A 24,176-nucleotide genomic window follows, 5' to 3' on the forward strand; every position below is an offset into this window, starting at 1 on the left:
TTTGATTTATCATTTATGGCCGCCACGTCTTTTTATCTAAGTGTATATTATTGGTTACCTATTGATACTTCCGGGATATGTTAACGATCTGGTAGCTTACTAAGGTCGGGGGGATAACAAGAACTGGATCGTGACTAATTTAATTATTTTCTGTTCGGCCAACATATCTGTTTTACGAGCACTGTTCTTTAGTGCTCGTGCTCCCCAGTATTTAAAAGTAGGACACTGACGACAATGTGGTAGGGTGTAGTGTACAGAACAGGACGGCTTAGCCTTGGTAGCCTGAAACGGCCATGAAGTAAATAAGTTTAAGCCAACATGTTTATAATCATAAAGGTACAAATAAGTTTCATTTTAATTCCATAAGTCATTCACAAAAGGCAAAACTAACATGTATGTTTACATTCAACATTAATTTAATTATCGGTTATTAATTCTTGTGATCAGAAAAATATTTAACGGGGCTCATGGTGATATCCTTTCTCACATCATTATTTATATATGTCGGCAATAGGGGAGTCTTATCCATTTTATTTGTAAGTTTTATGATTTTGGTGCAGCAGCACAGCAAGTTTCGATCTATTCCACCAGCCAAACTTCACTGAGGTGATTTTCTCCTTTTACCAATCCTCCTCATATTCTATTCGGTCTATACACAACACTGGCGTTCACTATATTGTCATCCCCCTCTAACACACTATTTATGACAACTAGATCGGACCTCACTCAGCTGCAGGGGCCGTCTGCGCCTCTGCTGCAGTGCTTGTCAGAATTTCACCACAATGCTACAATTTCATCAGATTCTGAAATCATGGTAACGGTTCCCAAAATTCCTGGAAACGCGCTCCGACACAGCCTTCCTGACCTATCACACGTCCTCCTGTGTCTAATCCAACGTTCAAGTCAAACTCACACAATTTCATCAACTTAATTCCAATTTATTTAACTAATTTCAATGTATTTCTCTCTTACATTTATTAACTTATAGAGCCACTTACACTAACATTGATTGACAACTCATCTCATGATTGATTTTTCTTTTACAAACTTAATTATAAAGACATCTCCAATTTACGTATCAAAACTTCAAACTATTCATATTTTCCATAACTTTACTTTCACATATCAACATAGGCGTGTCTTCTCTCACACCCAATCTCTTGACCCCCGCCATAACACTTCTCGGTCTGCGAGATAGCTGTTATAGTGCGGTCATTACTCTTTTTGAACGCACGCCATTTCATTCGTACCGTTTATCAAATCTTTCCCCTCTTGGGACACAGATGCACGTTCACTAGTGACATCTTTCAACTCTTCTCCCTCTTGGGTGTCACCATTACATTCTGCTGTCAATAATCTGTCTGGTAGCGCTCTTAGCCATTCATGCGAATATTTATATGTTCGCTTATTAACTAACGACTTCAACTCGTATCGATCACCATCTAGTACATTAATTACCTGAAATGTGCCCTTAAATTTGGGGTCAAGCTGCGTTTTATGCCGCTCCTCGCTTTTCAGTAACACATGATCGCCTACCTTATACCGAACTATTTTTGCCTTGTTTTTATCACCTGGCACCTGTAGCTATTAAGTGCAACTCAATCCTGTTTGTTGAACTAAACTCACGGAACTTGTTGCTGGCAAAACTTCTGCCCTGATCCGCTATAATACGACTGGGAACTCCAAAGAAAGACATACTTGACCTTATAGCTTTAATACAATTTTCCGAGTCAAGATTTAGAGTATGATACAAGTGAACAAACTTAGTGAACGCATCTATCTGAAATATAATATATTCCTTTAGATCGTTCTTTCCACTAAGCTTCCCACTTATATCTACGTGTACGGTATGCCAAGGTATGTCAATCTTGGGAATTGGGTGCATTTCCCTTTTTTTTTTTCCTGATGAAGGCTTGGACAGTTTGCATGTCATGCAATTTTCCACAAATTTTCGTACATATTTGGTCATGTGCTCAAACCAATATTTCTCGTAGACTTTGTCTAAAGTTTTCTGCCACCCCAAATGCCTTACAGCTTCGTGTACGTGGTTAATGACGGACCACCTAAACGCTTTAGGGATTACTGGTAGGCAACGAGTCTTGCCATTACGCTGTATTTTGCGATATAGTAATCCAGTTCGAACCTCATATGTTTTATCGATATTTGCCTCCATGTCCTCATTATTCAATTGAGCCAAGATTTTATTTATGCCCTCATCTCGTTGCTGTCCGGCTAATAGCCAATTATCTGTTATTGTCGCCAGATCAACACGAACTTCATCTACTTTGCTTATGGCATTTAAAACTGTGGGAATCGGATTTCGCGATAAAAAATCCACGTGAGCCATTTGGCTGCCCTTGCGATATTCTACACTAAAGTCAAATGCCTGTAAGTACGCCCACCAGCGGTGTACTCTTGGTGTCAACTCGGCCTTTGTACGACTAGCTTTCGATGAGTTGCAATCAGTATACACAACAAATTTTCTACCGTGCAAATAATGTCTAAAATGTCTTACTGCATAATAGACAGCTAGCGTCTAACTCATACGAGTGATATTTGGCTTCTGATATTGACGTGCATTTGCTATAATATTCGACTACTCTGTGTTTCCCTTCTATTTTATGCATGAGCATAGACCCATAGCCATCTGCACTGGCATCAGTATGCAATTCAATTGGATGCTCAGGGTCGAATATGGTCAATACAGGGTCACATCAAAGACTTTATAATAACAAGATGCGTAACGGCCATACATTGGTTTTGCACTATGCAGCCACTTTTTTGGTGACGACCAAAATTTCTCTCTTTTCGCTCGCCTAAAATCGAGAGCGTTAAAATCTAAAAATAGAATTGTCTTGCTTGTATGAGTAAAAACAATAAAGGAGATCGTGTGCATGTGTGCGTGCTTATGCTGGTAGACGATTTTAGGGCCGAAATCAATTTTGATCTAAGAAACAAATTTGATTAATGTTAGGTCAATTTCGTAATTCGTAACTCTTATGGTTTGAAAGAAGTTTTTTATACACGTTACTCGTAGAGCATTTTTTACCACCCATAATTGCGCGCTTTTTTAAAAATCTCAAAATAAAATATAAAAAAATAATTTAAGTGAATCTTATTTGCATTTTAAATACTGAAAATTGGTAATTTTTATAATAGTAATTTGACTAAATAACTATAGTAAATAATTAAAACGTATACAAAGTAAATTATTAAAACTACTGTAATTTAAAACAAAGAACAACAAACAAAAAGAAATTACATTTAAAATATTTCATAAAAATAATTCATAATCTAAAATATTATTTATAAAATAAATAAAAACATGGAAACTTTTTATTGCAAAATTGATTTTATTGATGCACGAAGTGCGGACATAAGCACCGAAGAATCATTGTCGTCTTATATTTTTCACACAACGCACGCTGAATACTCTAATGAAAACTATTCTAATATAAAATCATATTTGAAAATTATTATGCATATTATTATGTACATAGATTGTGCTATTATTATTTTTATGTTGAATTTAAATAATTGTTATGTTAAGGCAATGCAAAACTAGAGTTTTTAAGTGGTGGCAATTTATAAAAAATAATATAGATTTAAAGTCTAAGAACTTCTAAAATAAAATGGCTCTAAAGCTCTCCGCTCTCTGGCTTTTGAACAAAATTTCGAGAGAGCCTGGAGCCACTTGAAAAGCCACCACGAAAAAATCGTGTGCAAAAAATTCGTATGGCGTTACGCATCTTGTTATTCTATCTTTGGTCACATGTAAGCACTTTGATAATATCCTGCCGTATCTTTTCGTGTTCCTCCTGCCAAACAAAAGCATTCAGCTTAGAGGTTAACTGATACAGTGGCTTCATCTTCTCTGAGAATCGTGGAACAAATTGTCTGAAATACGATGCCAGACCTATAAACTGCCTTAACTGTGTTGTCGAGGTTGGCTGAGATAAAACAGAAAGAGCTTCTATCTTACGAGGATTTGGTTTAATTTCTCCACCCTTGATATAGAATCCTAGGTACTCTATTCCTGTACAAAGAAAATTACATTTTTTTATATTGAACGAGAATCCTGCCTCTGACAATGCTTTTAACACTGTATTCAACCTCTCATATGCTTCCTCCTTTGTATTCGCAACTACTAGCACATCGTCTATGTAAACAACTGCATAGGAATAGGCTAAGTCCTCCAAAGCTTGAACAATGGCACGTTGAAAAATAGACGACGCATTTTTTAGACCAAATGGCATGGCCAGAAACTCAAACTCTGTAGTCACAAATGCTGTTTTTTCTATAGAATCTGGATGAATCGGTATTTGATAAAATCCGCTGGCCATGTCTAAAATGGAAAAATATTTACCACCCCGCAAACGATCTATTTGATCCGAAATCAGTGGCAACGGAAACTTATCAGAAATCGTATTTAAGTTTCGCTCACGCTTATTTGGTATCCCAATTACGAAATTATCGGCATATTTTTCCAATATATTTCTTAATTTACTTTTATCATTATCACTTAAATCTGTATTGGTGTCAAAAAGTATTTCCAAGGTGTTCTCAGGTGCATCATTTTGAACGGCATTAATAATTTTGGATTTGTAAATACTAAATTTATCAGATTCAATCAATACACCGAAACCAAGCTTTAATATGTCTTGGCCAATCATTATGTCGTGCTTTAAATAGTTATCCATTACAACATGAAACAAAATTTCTAAATTAAATTTTGACATTTGGACTGTTGATAGTATTTGCAAGTGGCTCTTAACTATATTATCACCAATTCCTATTAAAATAACTAGATTATTACTTCTCTTACCAGCTAATTTGTTGCTTAATATTTCTTTTACCAAAGAACCTTCGGCGGCCGAATCGAAAAAGAATGGAAAGGGCTCACTCGATTGAAAGAATAATCCACTTGGCTCACTTAATTTGCATACGTCAACTCGCTTTTCGGTGTATTTGTTGTTGTCTTTGGGACATACAGAAGCCACATGTCCCATTTCGTCGCATTTAAAACATTTTATGTTCGAACGATCTTTTGACCCAGGCGTGTTGCTTCCGCTGTGGCTTCTTCCTTTGGTGTTTGATGTACCTTCCATTCGAGCCCGGCATTCGGCGAATTTGTGGCCAACTTTTGCACAAAAATCGCACTTAGTCTGCGACTGCATCCTCGACTTCTTCTTTCCTGGGGCATACTGGGCAAAGCTCTCTCCAGGTTTTGGACGTCCATTCAAAACGTTCATGAGAATGGCAGCCGTCGTCTCAATCCCTACGAATCGCTGTATGAACAGTTCCTTGAACTGCGGCCATGTGATTCCAGCGAAGCATATCTGCGACAGCCATTGCGACGCACTGCCTTCTAGCGCTTTGCTCAACGCTATTACGAGCGCACTGCCTACAAGCGCATTATCTGCAAAGATTAAGTCCACCGTGGTGCACCATGCAGATGGATCCGCTCCAGCGCTATCAGCGCTGTGTGTGACGTGCAAAGACTTTTCATCTGAAGCCGGTGCTCTCGTGGCGTGCATGGTTTTTATAATTTCCATGAGGTTACGGTTTTGTGTTTCCTACGCAGCCATATACTGATCAGCGCTGGGCTCTCGATCCCACTTCTGATGTCGGCAATAGGGGAGTCTTATCCATTTTATTTGTAAGTTTTATAATTTTGGTGCAGCAGCACAGCAAGGCCGACTGCGCCTCTGCTGCAGTGCTTGTCAGAATTTCACCACAATGCTACAATTTCATCAGATTGTGAAATCATGGTAACGGTTCCCAAAATTCCTGGAGACGCGCTCCGACATATATATATTATTATGATTTAGGCATGCATTTCGCTTATAAATACTCACAGTAATTAAACTCTCACCGATGTATCATTGGGCCCTAGATGACTCGAATGTAGTTGCTGTGTAATTTAGGAAGTAGTTAGATATACATATATAGATAAAGAGAGAAAGATATATTCAAATGATTCCCATCTTCATATTGCTCAGTCTTAAACTAATTTTCTTTAATTAATTTATTCGTAAAGAAAAATTGAAATGCAAAAGCAAGAAGAAGATTTTAAATTACTCTTTAGCTTAACCGATTATTTGTATAATTTGTATATTAAATTTTTATAAGAACAAAGAAGACTTTTATATCATATTTTCGGCGCAATGAAAAAGAGCGGCCGCAGCAGGTGCAATTGTAATTATTTATAGCTCAAAGGCTAGATAAGCACGAAGCCGGGAATCAAAACAAATGACGAAAACTCTTTTACAGCTTCTAGACTGGTGCAATGAATTGGGTTTGGTTTTAGTTACGTCACAGGTGCTTGCCGATTACAGATGAGGTTATGGAAATGGGACCGATCTCCTTCTGAGGGTCCTAACTCTTCCGTCTTGATTTCCAGATTTAAATGTGGAAACTCGGCCTCCGAGTGCAGTCTTGGTTATGTAATCCAAAGATCCAAGGGTCGGCACCGCCTTCGCTTAGTGGGCGAGGTGCTCGCGGCTACAGCCAAGTTGGAAACGCTTGCAGATAACGCGTATGAGCTCTATGGGTCAAACCAAGGCTGAATGCCTCCTGCGCTGAAAACTAACACTTATTCACTTTAATTCACTCCACTTTCTTGAGAGTTGTGTTGTTTATGTTTTTGAAATAGTTTAATAAAAATTTGCAAATTAACACCACGTGTGTACAGTCGAGCTGCTTGCGGCACGAAGAAGTACGGACTATAAGTCTTGATCGCTCGCTGAATAAAAGTCGAATGACTTGCACGTGAAGATTTCGTATGCCGGAAACTCCCAAAATTGGTCTTCGCTTAAAGCTTTGCCATAGCGGTGAAATCGGGTGATCTTCCCGTGTTCTTTCATTACACCAATTATAGCAAGTGTAATAACGCGGGCGGTTACAAAAGTGGCCGTGCTAATTGTACCTAAGAATAAATGCCTTTACATTTATCCAAAAAGTTGGACACTTCAACCACAGATAATGGAACTAGACCTGTTCGATGGGCATTATCTGAAATTTTAAGACTCTATTTATTTGGTTTCTTGACCTGAATGTCTTAAAGATGCTAAACACCTAAACTTTTCCCTTCTAAGTTAACTAACTCATTATAAAACGGAGATCTCTTCTTTTTAACTTTGGCCTGTAGAAAAACTGGAGCTAACTTTGAACTAAATTTCTTGCTGGCATTGCTTTGCGTGAAGTTTCGTGCAAAGACGTCATCGCCTATTTTAAATTGTATATTTCTACTTCGGAGATTATACTGCCTCGCGTTTAGTTCGAGTGATTTATTTAGGTTATTTTGGGCTTCCTGTCTCACCAGCTTTAACGTTTTTGGGTGTTCTAACCTAATATCTAATGTTTTAAAATGACTCGACTGTAAATCAATAATTGGACCACTCTCGACAAAATCATCTATCCCAGGCTGTTCTTGACGCGACAAAGCATCCGCAACTACATTTTCTGATGCTCTCCGAGGTGTAATAGAAAAGTCGAATGACTGTAATTTCATGGACCATCTTGCAAGTCTTCCAGAAAGATCTTTTTGTCTCATTATCCACTGCAAGGCTGCATGATCGGTCATAACTAAAAAGTTGTATCCTTCTATGTACGGACGAAATTTTTTAATACCCTTGATAACAGCAAGACATTCTAACTCACTAACTGTAAAATTTCGCTGAGCCATTGATAACTTTTCCGACATGTATGCGATGGGTAGTTCTACACCATCTCGATCTTGTGCCAATACGCAACCAATACCATAGGTGCTTGCATCGCATAGTAAGATAAATTGCTTCGTAAAATCCGGAGTTATCAAAATTGGCGCTGCGGTTAAACAGGCTTTCAAGAGGTTAAAGGCTTTTTCCGCATCGTCAGTCCAAAATAATGCTTTCTTGGATTTCAACAATTCCGTCAGGGGAAAGCTAATAGTTGCATAAATTTCGACAAATCGCCGATACCAACCTGACAAACCTAAAAACCTACGGAGCTGCTTTACCGAGATAGGAACAGGGAATTCATTAATCGCATTTATTTTCCCAGGATCCGTAAGAATTTGGGCCTCTCGAATTATAAATCCCAAATATTTTATTTCGCGCATACAAAACTTTGATTGTTCGACATTAATGGTAAGATTAGCTTTTTCAGACAAAGCGTAATTTCATGAAGAGTGATCAAATGTGACTCAAAATCTTCTGAAAGCACGAGAAGATTATCTAAGTACACAAAAACTAGAGAATGACTTGATCCATTAGTCGACAAAGTGTTTGGCATTTTGTATTGATAGAGAGGTCTGTTCGGAACGGTTAAAGCCGTATATTGCCGTGATTTTTCGTCTAGGGGTATCTGCCAAAACGCATGCTTCATGTCTAATCCATTGATGTATTTAGCCGGAGGCAGTCAACTTAAACGATATGTATCCTTCGTGGTAACCTTATTGACTTCACGCGAATCTAAACAAAGACTGGCCAATGTCTCTGCTTGATCGGACTAGCTGTTTCTATATCAATTTTGTGTTGAATCAAGTTAGTTCTGCCTAATCCTTCTTTAGCAAAGGAAGGAAATACTTTCACTATTGAATCTAAACGACTTTGTTGGTCTTTGGACAAAATATGCCACATTGGCGATTCCTTTTCACTGCTTTCTCCACCAACATCCAGTTCGGAAACATGATGGTTGGTATGAATGTTTTTGTCTAATCCAAATTTACGCCAAAAGTCTATCCCGAGGTATATTTCTTGTTGAAGACCTGGAATAATAAATAGTTCTAATACTTCAGTTTTCTGTCAATACTCTACTTCAGTTAATAATTTTCCTACCACTTTACTTTGGGCTCCATTTGCAGTTCGAATGCTTCCCGCACATTTCTTTGTTTTGCCTTATGCCAAGAGCTCGAGTGCTGCCTTGCCTCCTGCACAACTTAAAGTAGCCTCGGAATCTAGAAGAGCTGTATATTTGTTTCTTTCGATACAAACTTCAGTGTAAAGTTTATCATCTGACCTTGACAAAATTTCTGATATAAGTTTACTTCGGTCGGATGGTATAGCTTTCCAGTGATTTCTTTATCGTTTGGTCGATCTTTTAGGTCTCGGACTCATGTTAGATATTATGGTTTCGCCGAACAATTTATGATAGTTTTCTAGCCTAATATGAAAGGGATGGTAAAATTATGTGGTTTTGAACATTCTCTCCTTTTGTACTCTCTTCATTAAGTTTCTCCTGAAAACGTACTGATACTATGTTCGCGCTTAATTTTTCGGACATATCTGCTTTCTGTCGGAGGACAAACCCGCTTGTCTGTTTCCCAACGGGATACATCTCGGACACCGAGGCTTGTGAACCTCCTTAGCGCCACTTCCAAAACAAAAGATAGCAAGTGGTTCTAAGCAATCGTCAAATCTATGCCCAGTTTTCTGGCAATTCCAACAAACAAGATTAAATGGTTTGTGCTGAATGGCTAGGATTTCTTGGTCAGAGGGATTTGCATCGGTTTTGTTTTGACCCTCGTAGGAATCCGTTAGCTCATTTATATATGAACGTAGAGTTCGAGGCTTACAGCTTCTTATCTCGTTGTAAAATTGTTCATGTTTACGGACTTCAACGCGTAATTGTGATCTATTTCGAATTCGTAAATGAAGTTATTCATGATGCAAACTTGGTTTACCGTTTCTTATCAATAACTCCAGTAATTGACCTTCGGACATGCCTTGATGAAGCCTATCAGCTAGATCTTCGATCGCACATTGATAATCATCAAACGCTTCATTTTCATCTTGTCGTCTTTTCCTTATCGTTTCCCAAATATTAAGATCAGTCTCCGCTTCCTCTAAACGTTTACGAAATTCCACACAAAATATTTCCCATGTGAAATTAGTATAATTACGATGGAATTTCCAAAACCAATCACTTGATTTATTAGCGAATAATAGCTTCTCTGTGAAGCTGATAATCGTTATTTAAGTTCTGTTCCGATTTTTGTGAATTTATCCCAACTTCTTCAGTTTGCAACTCTTCTAGCTGTCGTGTTTTAGATCGAGTGGACACGCCTATTCTGAAACTGAGAGGTCTTCCCCTACCTTGACTTTTAGTATGAATTCTAGCTCTAAGAGACTTACTTCCTTCCTATTTCCAACTGCAGTCTCTTCGTTCGCTGAAGCCCAGTCTCCAATTTGCTCTTGCATTTCTGCAAGAGATAATGCAACCTGTAGCACATGTTGGACACGCTGGCGTGACCTTTATGACATCAACTATACTGTTTTTATGAACCCCTTGCTGGCACGGAGCGCTAGCAGTTAATTTATTCGGAAAAATGACTTCGTTGCAAATAGCAGAAAAAAGATCAACTTGTTGAAGAATAAACTCGATGTTTTCATTACTACGCTCAACACCCATTTTGATATAATTTTTATATTTATACTAACGTTATGCAAAACAACTGAAATTAATTTAATAATTAATGTCCGTCTTTCTTCATGTAAGGATTCAATAATTCTAGCAAATTCTCCTTTCTATCTGGTTATTCTATTTCAGTGAAATTGGTTTGCGAAACTACTCAAATTACTGGATAATGTCTAAAGCTTCTCTTGAACATTGTATTTCCTAAGCACTTAGAGATGGTTTCTCGAAAACTTCCTTAAAAGAATTCTCCAATATGTATTGATTTTTGGCCAGACTAAATCTATTAGGGTCGATCAAACCGAGCTCCGAATTGCAATCGCTAAGTCCACTAATTGAAACATCTAGTCCGCCGTCAATGTTTTGAAATTCTTTATGGAATGTGGTTATGGGCTGCTAAGATGTATTTGATTTAAAAGAGCTTAAATGGGACGAAAGATATCCTTTTGCTCGGGCCCCACGTCGGGCGCCAGATTTAGTAGTGTACAGAGCAGGACGGCTTAGCCTTGGTAGCCTGAAACGGCCAGAAACTATGACCGTTGCCCAAAGATGTTTCTTTTATAAGAAGCTAGGTTCAACGGTGCGCATTCTTGCTGATCCAGCTCGTCGGATTGGTCGGGGTCCTTTCTCCCCTAGCTATCTTTCCTTCTAACACAAGTCAATTAATGCGCGAGATAAACCAAAAATTAATCAGTCTCTAAAAGGAAATGGTATATAAAAAAAAGAATTGATTCCGCGCCGCCACGCGTACTATAACCAAATAAAATAGAACTCCGCTAGATTATGGGATCACAGGTGTTTCTCTACCCACCCAACCTTGACAACTTATATAATTTGATTGTTGTCCCAAAACAAAATAATCTTCACATTCTTAATTCACTTTAGTAGAACGTAGCATGAGTACTCGACGGACGAAAATAAATAAGTTTAAGCCAACATGTTTATAATCATAAAGGTACTTGTTGGCTGAACCCATATTGTCGGTCATTGTTTATTGTTGGCATGAAAAAAGAAAAAAAACTTGAAGTCTAGTGCAAGTTACTTTAGGGCGAAGGCGGGAGCATAATAAAGCTCTCTCTCGCTCTCTGCGAATTCGCCCCGTCTGCGCCAACCTCTGTTAAGCTAGGCCTAAGAACACATATGTTAAATAGAGATGAAGTCGAAAATTGAATTTAACACGAGCACACGCATTTTTTCGTTGTCGTAGTTCCGAGTTTAAACTAATTATTCTTGCCACCAAAGTTAAATAATTAAATTCTTCATGGCGCCCCCGGGTGGACAAGAATTAGTTTAAACAAATAAAAGTGACAGTGACACATATAACATATAATATAATATATATAATATATAAAAAAAAAATTGTTCTTTGTTTTTTTTTGAGTGCAATAAATAAATATATTGTTGCCCGCGACGCGCTATTGTGTTTAAATAATAAATATATTAAACATATTCCGTGTCGGTCGCGATATACCCTGCTTTCGGAATTGCCGCCACCACCGAGGGAACTTCTAAGGAAAGTGGCCGCTAAAATTAGCATTCGGAAATCAGAGGTATTTGTGCAAAAAATTGAAAGCTAGAGTTATAGACAAATTTAATGTTTATTGTCTTGTGCTGGAATATTGCACCTCGCTTTCAGTTCATGGCACATATGTACGTATCAATATAGTAGAGCTAGATTGCATGCAAATTATCCAATTTATTTGTTGATAAAATACATACACATACATATATTGAACCGCTTTTGGACGCAACATTTATTTATTATTTTCACTGTCGCCCCCTTCCCCCTCTCGTTCGTTGAAACTCGCATTAATAGTTGGGAAGTTAATCCAAGCTTGCGCACTAATACACAGACAGCCTTATATACTGGCAGCTGCAGCGGTGAACTTTTCGTTTACGCTTCGCTTTTGCACCGCTACCTGCGTTGTTGTTGTTTGGCCCCGTTACTTAGCTAGTGGAAGTGCGAAGGAGAGTCTTTAACACTGACAGTTTTTGACGGTTTGTGGGCGTTAGAGTGGGCGTGGCAAAAAGTTTTTTGGCAAATCGATAGAAATTTGCAAGACCAATTCAAAAATGAAAAAATATCAAAACATTTTTCAAAAGTGTGGACGTGGCAGTTTTGGGCGGCTTGTGGGCGTTAGAGTGGGCGTGGCAACTTGAATCGACAAACTTGCGGTGCGTCTATGTCTCTGGAGTCTGTATGCTTAATCTCAACTTTGTAGCTTTTGTAGCTCCTGAGATCTCGACGTTCATACGGACAGACGGACGTACAGACGGACATGGCCAGATCGACTCGGCTATTGATCCTGATCAATAATATATATACTTTATTTGGTCGGAAACGCTCCCTTCTCCCTGTTACATACTTTGTAACGAATCTAGTATACCCTTTAAAATGAGCCTAGAAACCAAAAATAAATCGATTCTGGAAGAGCTGAAAAGCAAGCTCTAAAGTCGGGTCAGAACGTTTCGCAGATTAAATGAGCGATTAAAAACGGGATCGATTCCGATATTAGAGGAAGAATTGAAATGTCGACTAGAAAACTTAAATGCTTCAATTAATAAGGCAAATCAATTACAAGAACAGATAGAAGACATAGATTGTGGCGATGAATTTGGCGACGAGTTGAAAGAACTTTGTATAGTGACCAAGGCAAAAATAAAGTCCCTGGTGTCTGCCTTGAAGGTAGCAAGCGTCAGCGAAGCTCCGGGACCAGGTGCGGTAACTCCAACTCGTGCGCGACTTCCGAATTTGGCATTGCCAAAATTCAGTGTAGATTATTCGGAGTTCAAAAATTTTATCAGCCGTTTCGATACTCGGTTTGAAGTTAGGCTGCCGTTTAAATCTGATCCAAATGGATTAGGCAACTCCTTCGAGGTTGCAAAACGGCGGTTTTGGTCGCTTGAGCGAAGGTTGTCTCGAGATCCTAACATGAAGACCATGTACTTGGAATTCATGGAAGAATATCTCGTCCTAGGTCATATGTCGCCTACAGACAACAAAATCCCTTCCACTCCACATTATGTCATTCCCCATCAATGCGTGTTAAGGCCCCAGAGTACGTCAACAAAGTTGCTCGTCGTGATCGATGCGTCCTGCAAAACATCGTCTCAGGTGGCCTTAAACGACATCCTGATGGTGGGGCCGACAATTCAAGAAGATTTTTACTCCACTCTACTTCGCTTCCGGCTGCACAGGTATGCCCTGACTGCCGATGTAATAAAGATGTATCGCCAAGTAATGGTTAATGAAGCGGATAGAAAGTTTCAACTCATAGTGTGGAGGAGAGACCCCTCTGAACCCTTGAGATTATACAAGCTCAACACCGTCACATATGGTACTGGACCAGCCCCATTTCTGGATATTCGTTGTTTAAAGAGGTTGAGTGAATCTGCTAAATTTTCATTCCCTAGAGCTGCCGACGTGATTGGACCCGATTTTTACGTCGATGACATGTTAACTGGTGCTAAAGACAATTAAGTCTGAAGTGTCTCAGGTTCTTCAAACAGCAGGTTTTGAATTGACAAAGTGGTTTTCAAACTCACCTGAGGTCACTGCATCTGAGAGCACAGTTAAGTCGATACCTATCTCGGATTAAGAGTCAACTAAGGCGTTAGGAATATCGTGGTTGCCTAGCGAAGATGCCTTCAAGTTCAAAATTGACACTTCTGTCATGGGTCTCCGAGCGACAAAACGGAACATACTATCGGTGACATCGAAGCTGTTTGACCCCCTCGGCTTGTTAAGTCCCATTGTGATTAAAGGAAAGATCCTATTGCAGGAACTCTGGCTTAATAAGTTAGATTGGGATGAGTCAATTTCGATGCATTTGGAAACAGCTTGGGATATGCTAAAAAGCACTCTGTCTCAACTGGATGAGATATCGATTCCTCGGTTCGTGCATACCGACCCATTGTCACCGGTACAGCTACATGCCTTTGCCGACGCCTCCATGAGAGCTTATGGAGCTTGCGTCTATATTCGTAGCAAAACTGCCGAAGGTTTTAAATTATCGTTGTCGACAGGGTAGCGGAGATTCAAGAATGGTCAGGAGAAGCTACATGGCGGCATGTTCCCACAAAGCAGAACCCATCAGATATCGTTTCGAGAGGTTATGACGTCGACGAGATAGGGCAGTCGATCTGGTTCACTGGCCCACCATTTATGAAGGACGAAGAAGAAAACTGGCCCACAAAAGCACGAGTATCAAGTAGAAATTGAAAAGGTTCGTAAAGGCTCCAAGGTCGGCCCAAGTCTTCAGCGATTGAACCCATTCATCCATGAGGATACAGGCACTTGGTGCAACTTTTCGTTGTTGCGAACGCTCCTATATCATATGATGCCAAGTTTCCCTTGCTGTTGACGAAACGCTTGCAGTTTGTGCAGAGCTACGCCCGGCATTTGCACCATTCCAATTTTCATGTCGGCCCTCGAGCACTTGTGAGCATCCTACGACAGCGTATTTGGACCGTAAACGATCAGGAACTCTGCAGTCAGACAGTTCGATCATGTGTGCGCTGCTTCAAATGCAAGCCTCGACTGATGACACAAATTATGGGAAATCTACCCGCAGATAGACTCCGTGCTCTCCGCCCATTTGCGATATGTGGCGTTGATTTTTGTGGCCCTGTCTATACGACATTAAAAATTCGAGGAAGGCCCCCGTATAAGTCCTACGTTGCCTTATTTGTTTGTTTTGCGTCCAAGGCGGTTCACTTAGAGATTGCCTCAGATCTAAGTACTGATTCTTTTCTATTGACTTTTCAAAGATTCATCGGTCGACGAGGATGTCCGCAGACGGTGCATTGCGACAACGCGACGAACTTCGTCGGAGCGAGTCGCCACTTCCAGGCTCTTCGCGATCGGATCGAGGAGCAGGCGGACGCAATTCGCGAGCTCACATCAAAAAGCGGATGCGAATTTGCGTTCACACGCCCTCGGGCTCCGCACATGGGCGGACTATTGGAGGCAGGTGTGAAAACTGCAAAGCACCTACTCATACGAGCGGTGGGCAGCGCACTCCTCAACGCCGAAGAGCTGGCAACAGTCCTCGTCGGGATCGAGGGCGCAATGAACTCGCGGCCCCTCGGAGCGCTCAGCCAGGACCCAAGCGAACCCCGGATCAGTCGGGTCTCAGTTGCTTGCGGCGATGGCGGCTTGTCTCGTCAGTCAGGCAAACGTTCTGGCGGAGATGGTCCCGGGAATATGTCCTGGGCCTTCAGGTTCGGGGCAAGTGGCACGAGAAGAAGGCCAACTCGTCGTCGTGCCAGAGGACAACCTGCTGCCTCAACAGTGGCTCCTGGGAAGGATCGTCGCGACGCACGCAGGAGAGGACGGCCGTGGAGGCGTTCGACGGGGCCGGTGTTGGCTGAACCCATATTGTCGGTCATTGTTTATTGTTTGTTGTTTATTGTTAGCATGAAGAAAGAAAAAAAACTTGAAGTCTACTGTAAGTTAGTTTAGGGCGAAGGCGTGAGCATAATAAAGCTTTCTCTCGCTCTTTGCGAATTCGCCCCGCTTTCGCCAACCTCTGTTAAGCTAGGCCTAAGAACATATATGTAAAATAGAAGATCAAGTCGAAAATTGAATTCACCCCGAGCCCACGCATTTCTTTTCGTTCTCGTCGTTGCGAAAATAATAATTAATTATTCTTTCCACCAAAGTTCGTAATATTTTAATAAACTAATTATAAACTTCAGTACAAATAAGTTTCACTTTAATTCCATAAGTCATTCACAAAAGGCAAAACTAACAAGTATGTTTACATTCAACATTAATTTAATTATCGGTTATTAATTCTTAAGATCAGAAAAATATTTAACGGGGCTCATGGTGATATCATTTCTCACATCATTATTTATATATGTCGGCAATAGGGAGTCTTATCCATTTATTTGTAAGTTTATAATTTGGTGCAGCACAGCAGGCCGACTGCGCCTCTGCTGCAGTGTTGTCAGAATTTCACCACATGCTACATTTATCAGATTGTGAATCATGGTAACGGTTCCAATTCCTGGGACGCGCTCCGACATATATATATTATTTGTTTAGGCATGCATTTCGCTTATAAATACTCACAGTAATTAAACTCTCACCGATGTATCATTGGGCCCTAGATGACTCGAATGTAGTTGCTGTGTAATTTAGGAAGTAGTTAGATATACATATATAGATAAAGAGAGAAAGATATATTCAAATGATTCCCATCTTCATATTGCTCAGTCTTAAACTAATTTTCTTTAATTAATTTATTCGTAAAGAAAAATTGAAATGCAAAAGCAAGAAGAAGATTTTAAATTACTCTTTAGCTTAACCGATTATTTGTATAATTTTTATATTAAATTTTTATAAGAACAAAGAAGACTTTTATATCATATTTTCGGCGCAATGAAAAAGAGCGGCCGCAGCAGGTGCAATTGTAATTATTTATAGCTCAAAGGCTAGATAAGCACGAAGCCGGGAATCAAAACAAATGACGAAAACTCTATTACAGCTTCTAGACTGGTGCAATGAATTGGGTTTGGTTTTAGTTACGTCACAGGTGCTTGCCGATTACAGATGTCTTGGTGCAGTCTTGGTTATGTAATCCAAAGATCCAAGGGTCGGCACCGCCTTCGCTTAGTGGGCGAGGTGCTCGCGGCTACAGCCAAGTTGGAAACGCTTGCAGATAACGCGTATGAGCTCTATGGGTCAAACCAAGGCTGAATGCCTCCTGCGCTGAAAACTAACACTTATTCACTTTAATTCACTCCACTTTCTTGAGAGTTGTGTTGTTTATGTTTTTGAAATAGTTTAATAAAAATTTGCAAATTAACACCACGTGTGTACAGTCGAGCTGCTTGCGGCACGAAGAAGTACGGACTATAAGTCTTGATCGCTCGCTGAATAAAAGTCGAATGACTTGCACGTGAAGATTTCGTATGCCGGAAACTCCCAAAATTGGTCTTCGCTTAAAGCTTTGCCATAGCGGTGAAATCGGGTGATCTTCCCGTGTTCTTTCATTACACCAATTATAGCAAGTGCATCAGCGAGGGCGGTTAATTGTACCTAACAATAAATGCCTTTACATTTATCCAAAAAGTTGGGCACTACAGGGTTACCATTGTTTAGTCATGGTATCTATGCCCTGTCATGTCACAGTTCCAGCATTTTAACTCCATGGCCGCAATTTCTTCAACTTCAGGGTCTTCAATATCAAGTTGATCCCTTGATCGCTGTTCCATTTCGTTCACTTCTAAGGCGGCGATCGACTGAATGTAATATGTGGCTGGCTAACCCACATGCTGTTTAAAAATCTCATGCCTGCGTACCGCCTGGCGCAGGTCAGCCACGCTGTTGATAGGTATATGGAACAACTTATGTTGTATTTCCGTCAAAAAGTTCGACCTTAAGTCTCCTTACAAATAGGTTTCAGACATTGGCTGCGATGAATGATCAGACATTGATGCGAGTGCCTGATAGTACTTATTATTTTTCTGCTTACGTTAATCAATCGAGGCTTGGATATCTCTTTCCGTACACGTATCTTTGAAGTGGGTCCTTGAGCAACGCACAAGTCGGTCCAAATTTTGATCCGGTCCACTCTGCCTCCCCGTCTTTAAACAAGTTTCTCGAAAATCGGGCAAGCAAATTGCCTAGTCAAAGCTTCGGCTTGATAAATAAAATCGTCAACTGAAAGGAAACCCTTTCCCGTATATCTCAATTTCTAATTACTCGTATTTTGGCTAATACGATCTGGCCTAAGATCAAATGCGTCTAATTGGAGACTAGGTTTGGTGTTTAAATTACATCAAATAAAATAAAATCAATCTAAAGTGATAATTTTTATTAAAATAAACACCTAAATACTTCATTATATATACTTATCGTGGTCAAAAACACTTCCATACTTGTAGAGTAAAAGAGTGTTCTAGATTCGATCAAAAGTATGTAACAAGTAGAAGAAAGTGTTTCCGACCATTAAAGTATACATATTCTTGAACAGAGTCGATCTAGCCCTGTCCTTCTGATTGCCCATCCGTCTGTCTGTCCGTCTGTATGAATGTCGAGATCTCAGGAACCAGAAAAGAGTATACCAGAATAGTTGAATTGTATGTAAATTTCTCTAGAGTTGTTAAAAAACTTTTTGCCACGCTCACAAACCGCCAAAAGCTGCCACGCCCACACCTTTGGAAAATGTTTCAATATTTGGTAATTTTTATTAGTCTTATAAGTTTCTATCGAAACGCCAACAAACCGCCAAAAACGTTTATTGTTGAAATTTCTCCTTCGCACTTTCACTTGCTGAGTAGCGGGTATCATATAGTCGGGGAACTCGACTTTATCGTTCTCTCTTGTTTCATATTATTATTAGTCACGTATCTTTTTAGATTTGCCAAAAACATTTTGAACATGTCTACTCTAACCCCCGCAAACCGCACAAAACCTTACCATCTAAACTTTTGAAAATTGTTTTCTTCTTTTTTATTATTATGCTTATGAGAACGCATAACAACGTGTTTTTTCTAATTAAAATGTTTACGAATTTTTGTTCTTAAAATAATAATGAAGGAACACTTTTTTTCATTTAACTTCTATTCGGATTATCCTTTCGAATTATGTCCTTTTTCACGAGTAAGACGGATGTGACATAGATTTTCCACACCCAAAGAGAAAGGCCTCGTTGACCCAGTTATCACGACAAACGGCCCCCCCACTCATGCTCGAACACGACGACTGGCAGCAGACAAACTCAAAGCAGCGCAGACCGAGTGTTCCTATCTTTTGGATAAAGAATTATGTCGTTCCTCAACTGATCAAGCCCTTTACCCATGGTAAAGAAAGCGAACGGAGAATGGCGTCCATGCGGAGACTACCGAGCTCTAAACAACGTAACAGTGCCTGATCGATATCCGATTCCGTACATACTGGATGTAACGAGCATTCTATACGGTAAGAATATATATTCTAAAATCTACCTGCAAAAAGCATATCACCAGATCCCTGTCCAGCCGCAAGATATTCCCAAAACAGTCATTATCACGCCTTTTGTCATTATCGAATTCTTGTACATGACGTTCGGCTTGCGAAATGCAGCGCAGATTTTTCAGCGGTACATAAACGACGTTATAAAGGGCCTCGATTTTGCTTTCGCATACATCGATGACATTTCTATCGCTTCAGAGTCCGCAGCGCAACACGAGACGCACCTCCGCATAGTCCTCGACCGCCTCCGAAAGGCACAACTTCTAGAAGTGTCAGTTCGGAACTCACGTTCCTGGGTCATGACATCAGCCAGCACGGTTTAAAACCATCTGAATCTAAAGTGGAAGCCATTTGCTACTTTAAAAAACCGCTTATCGCTAAGGATCTGAAAAAGTTTCTGGGTATGATCACCTTCTATCGGCCGTTTATCCCACGTGCTGCTGATAATCAACACATACTCCAGACACTGATTCAAGGTAATAAAAAACAAGAGAGAACGCTATAGTCGAGTTCCCCGACTATCTGATACCCGTTACTCAGCTATTGGAAGTGCGAAGTAGTGTCTTCAACTCTGACAGTCCTTGGCGGTTTGTGGGCGTTGGAGTGGGCGTGGCAAAAAGTTTTTTGGCAAATATATAGAAATTTACAAGACCAATACAAAAATGAAAAAATATCAAAACATTTTTCAAAAGTGTGGGCGTGGCAATTTTTGGGCGGTTTGTGGGCGTTAGAGTGGGCGTGGCAACATGAATCGACAAACTTGCGCTGCTTCTATGTCTCTGGAGTCTGTATGCTTAATCTCAACTTTGTAGCTTTTGTAGTTCCTGAGATCTCGACGTTCATACAGACGGACAGACAGACGGACAGGCGGACATGGCCAGATCGACTCGGCTATTGATCCTGATCAAGTATATATATACTTTATATGGTCGGAAACGCTTCCTTCTGCCTGTTACATACTTTTCAACGAATCTAGTATACCCTTTTACTCTACGAGTAAAGGGTATAAATACCACCGTTTTGTCCCGAGCACCCCGAATTATGGTTGTCTCAAATCGAAGCCCACTTTATTTTGGCAGGAATAACTTTTGACGGCACAAAGTTCAGCACCGTTCTGGCATCAATCGAAGCACCAGTTTTGTCGCGAATTTCCGACGCACCCGTTAACCAGCCAAGCGTAGGCAAATACCAAAAATTAAAATTCTTGTATTCTGGAACGCTTCTGTGAAAGCGAACAGAAAAAAAATCAGAAGTTAATATCGGAGATCGACCTTGGTGATAAGCGTCCTTCGCAATTGCTTAATGAGTTAAGCTCGCTCGCCGCAAATAAAGTTAACGAAAGCTTCTTAAAAGCACTTTGGATGCTGCGCTTACCAACACAAGTGCAAACTATTTTGCAGGTATTGGACGCCAGCCTATCAGACTTGGCTAAGTTGGCAGATAAAGTAGTAGATGTTGGCGACTTTCACAATGAAAATACGCGGAAAATACGCGAAATGGGTCGAAACCCATCCATAAAGTACTGGATCGCATTTTAACTACCGTACCAATGGCATTTGATATTATAATTGATGCGATATCCGCCAAATTCCCCTTTTTTTAAAAATCCATTCCATGGGACGGCAGGGTATCTGTATAACGTGCTTTGGTTATTAGAGTACAAGCCTATATTCGAGGAACTTGTTTTTTAACTGGTTTTGCAAAAACTTTTATTGTTAGATGTTAACGCCCCAAAAGATGAAATTGATTTAAAAATAAATGATCAGGAGGACAAAGTGGAATCGGATACCTTGTTTGAAATAGTCGATGTATTCGTCGAAAGTTTAACCAAAACAGGAAAATCTTTAATTCATCCTGTTGGCAAAACCTGTTGTATGCCTACTCTTGCTTTATTAGTTTTTAGATGGCAAATGTCGAATTAATGAAAATAGTAGCGACCAACAGCGAAGGACTGCTAATCGATTATTTAAGATGTTACTTTATTTATTCGACGAAGTGGTATTACCCAGCCACAATACACCTCATGTGCAATTCATCTTATTTTATGTAACTAGTTTGCGGTCTGTATATTCCGAAGCATTTCTTGACTAGTTATGGTTGAAAGTTCAAAATCCGAATGTATCGGCCGTAATTCGTCACGCTGCTGTGGGATACATGGCAAACTTTTTATCCCGCGCCAGATTTTTGTCACTTAGCACTGTTATTTTCTACCTGAAAGAATTGACAAGGTGGACTCATACATACATAGATGACTCGGATGCATATAAGCATATCTGCTCTCTGAAGGCCTATTTGGTTTTCTATTCTGTTTGCCAAGCTGTGTTCAATTTAATTGCATTTCGAGCAAAAGATTTTACTGCCAGTTTAAAAGATTTGCTCTTCCTCCAATCCCTTCAACTATCGCGCCTTGCCATGTGTCATATAAATCCCCTGCGTTATTGTTTAGCCCCAGTGGCTACAGCTTTCGCTGGTATTACAAGAACATACCAATTAGCCTATTGTGTTACTGTTTTGGAGCGCAACGCTCGCCGCAAGCTTGCTTCGGTTTACGGCCATGAAAAATTCCTGCCCGATGAGACGCTGGAGTCGTTCTTCCCTTGATCCTTATGATATTGAGGCTAACTATATTGTGTTACCAGAGTTATGACACGGACGAGTGTGTATATGGGTCTATTAAATACGACCATTCTAGAAAACGTGGTAACTCGGAAATGAGCCACGGAAATGACAAAAGAATTTCGAACTGTCTAAAAGTCAAGAATTGGACAAACAATTTCACTTCGGATTTTCGCCAGAATTATACGAATAAGTACTTATGTTTTCTTCGAATTACCAATTATTTTATTGAAATTGGCAATTCAATCGCAATTTCAACAATTTTTTAAAAATATTTTTCTGGCACTCCTTCTAGCTAATTAACGGGTTATCACGCAGATATCTGATTGTCGAGGATTTCTTATTTTTTCAAATTAAAGTTATCTGGTAGTTGAGTACAGCACTGACTTAAATTGCTGTTAGTTGTATGTTGGTAAGTTGGTAATTACAAGTTGGTTGTTTGGCCATAGTCATGGTCGACATACTATAACTCACAGACTGACGCATTTGTCGAGAGCGTAAGTCTTCTATTTCCAAGAAATCATATTCTTCATACACATCTAAATCATCTTCGTCGTCAAATTCATTAAACATATAATAATCACCAGTGCGAACTGCATGCGGGTGAAGGCTAAGGTTCCGGTGTCTCGGTTTGAGGGAGCGACTAAAATATGTGTCTCTTTCAGCTTGTTTAATTGTGGGTAAGAAGTCATTATCCAAAGTTTTGAGTCTTGTCACATGAGTGGAGTTTCTAGGAGGCTGATAAAGGGAATGGAAACCCGATCCAGTAATTTCTGCAAAAAAATAATGTTAATTCTATTTAGACTCTCATAAGGTAGATCACATGTGCAAAATTTTTGTTATTTTTATAGCTTTATGATCCTAGGTATTACAAAAATAGAAATCCGTCGTGGAATTTATGGTCTCTAGAGAGGTTTGGAGCCATACCGGAGAATATGTTACGCTTTTATATGATTTTTCTATCAGTTCAGTAATAATTGAACATTATAGTTAAACAACATTGCAATTTGAGTAATTTATTCTTAGGATTTATAGTTCTGATTAAAAGTCGGTTCTATACCAGGATTTCACTATTCAAACATTTACTTCTTATCATTAAGGATTGAGCTAGCTACTCTTCTAATTGGTAAGACTTCATAAATAAATGAATGACAATTATCCTACAACTCTGTATTCACATACCGTAAGCGTACCGTACCTATTGAATTATACAGCCTACTGCTATACTACTCAGGGTAAGACCCGCTTTACCTTTTTGTCGCTTACCGTTTAACTCTTTTCGCTTACCTTTATCTTTTACCGTTTCTTATCTACAATTGATCGTTTGATCTTATCGCTTCCCTTTCGTTTTATAACGATGATTCGTTAGATTTTATATATTCTCTAGTTTGTATTTTTAAGCATCGAAAATGATGATGCGTAGTAATGAAAATTTGGCTGACTTGGAGACGGACCAGTATGTAATCTGGATTTGGTTGAAACCCGTTGTAAACATTCTTTTCACATGCTTCGCCTTAACAATTACCTTAAGAACCATGAACCATGAGCCAGGATCTCAATTGGCTGTTTCCACTAAATCTTAGGTTAACAAAATTGTAACTTGTTCAGCTTCGCGGAATACAACAAAACAGAACGGGGGCTTTACAGAGCTTTTTATAATATCAAAGACACCCCAATTATGACAAACCATTTAGTCTGCAGTGTGATGCTTCACTACATGTGATGATTTTGGTTGTGAACGTTCGATAGCTTTCATGTATAAGAAGCTGAACATAGCCCAACGAAACTATTCAGTTACCGAACTCGAATGCATGGCAGTAGTTCTGGCAATTAAGAAGTTCAGAATGTACATTGTGGTTGCGGATGCTCTGTCTCGATCGTTCGAGGAGATTGATGATGGCTGCAATAGACCTTGAAGTCCGTCCCAAAAATTGATCTATGTATCTTCCAGTGCATTTCAATCGAAAGAGTATACTGCTCTCAGAGATAAATTCAGCTCAAAGAAGCTGGGTCCGCAAAAATCTAATTTTTGAATTTTGAAAGGTGGAATCGTTTGACCATGTTTGACCACCAATTACTTTTTTTTTGACCACGTCCAGTTTTGAAGATATGGAATTTCGAAAATTTTCGATCTTTAAAACAGTTGACTTTTTTGAACTTTTTTTTTTTAAATCGCAATAACTTCGTTTGATCTCGTTTG

General features: G+C 39.6%; 1 protein-coding gene and 1 pseudogene across 1 annotated transcript in view; one reads left to right on the forward strand and one right to left on the reverse strand.

Moving 5' to 3' along the window:
• Positions 1-22,743, reverse strand: part of LOC120457517 (piezo-type mechanosensitive ion channel component-like) — a 263,145-nt gene extending 240,402 nt beyond the window's left edge. The window contains exon 1 of the mRNA XM_044006660.1: positions 22,405-22,743. The gene's annotated coding sequence lies outside the window, so the exon portion shown is untranslated. The remainder of the gene's footprint in view (positions 1-22,404) is intronic.
• On the forward strand, positions 20,835-22,169 carry LOC120457514 (annotated as a pseudogene).
• Positions 22,744-24,176: the final 1,433 nt, after the last annotated feature.

Source organism: Drosophila santomea, unplaced genomic scaffold, assembly GCF_016746245.2.
Source record: "Drosophila santomea strain STO CAGO 1482 unplaced genomic scaffold, Prin_Dsan_1.1 Segkk11_quiver_pilon_scaf, whole genome shotgun sequence".
In the NCBI taxonomy this organism is placed as follows: Eukaryota; Metazoa; Arthropoda; class Insecta; order Diptera; family Drosophilidae; genus Drosophila; species Drosophila santomea.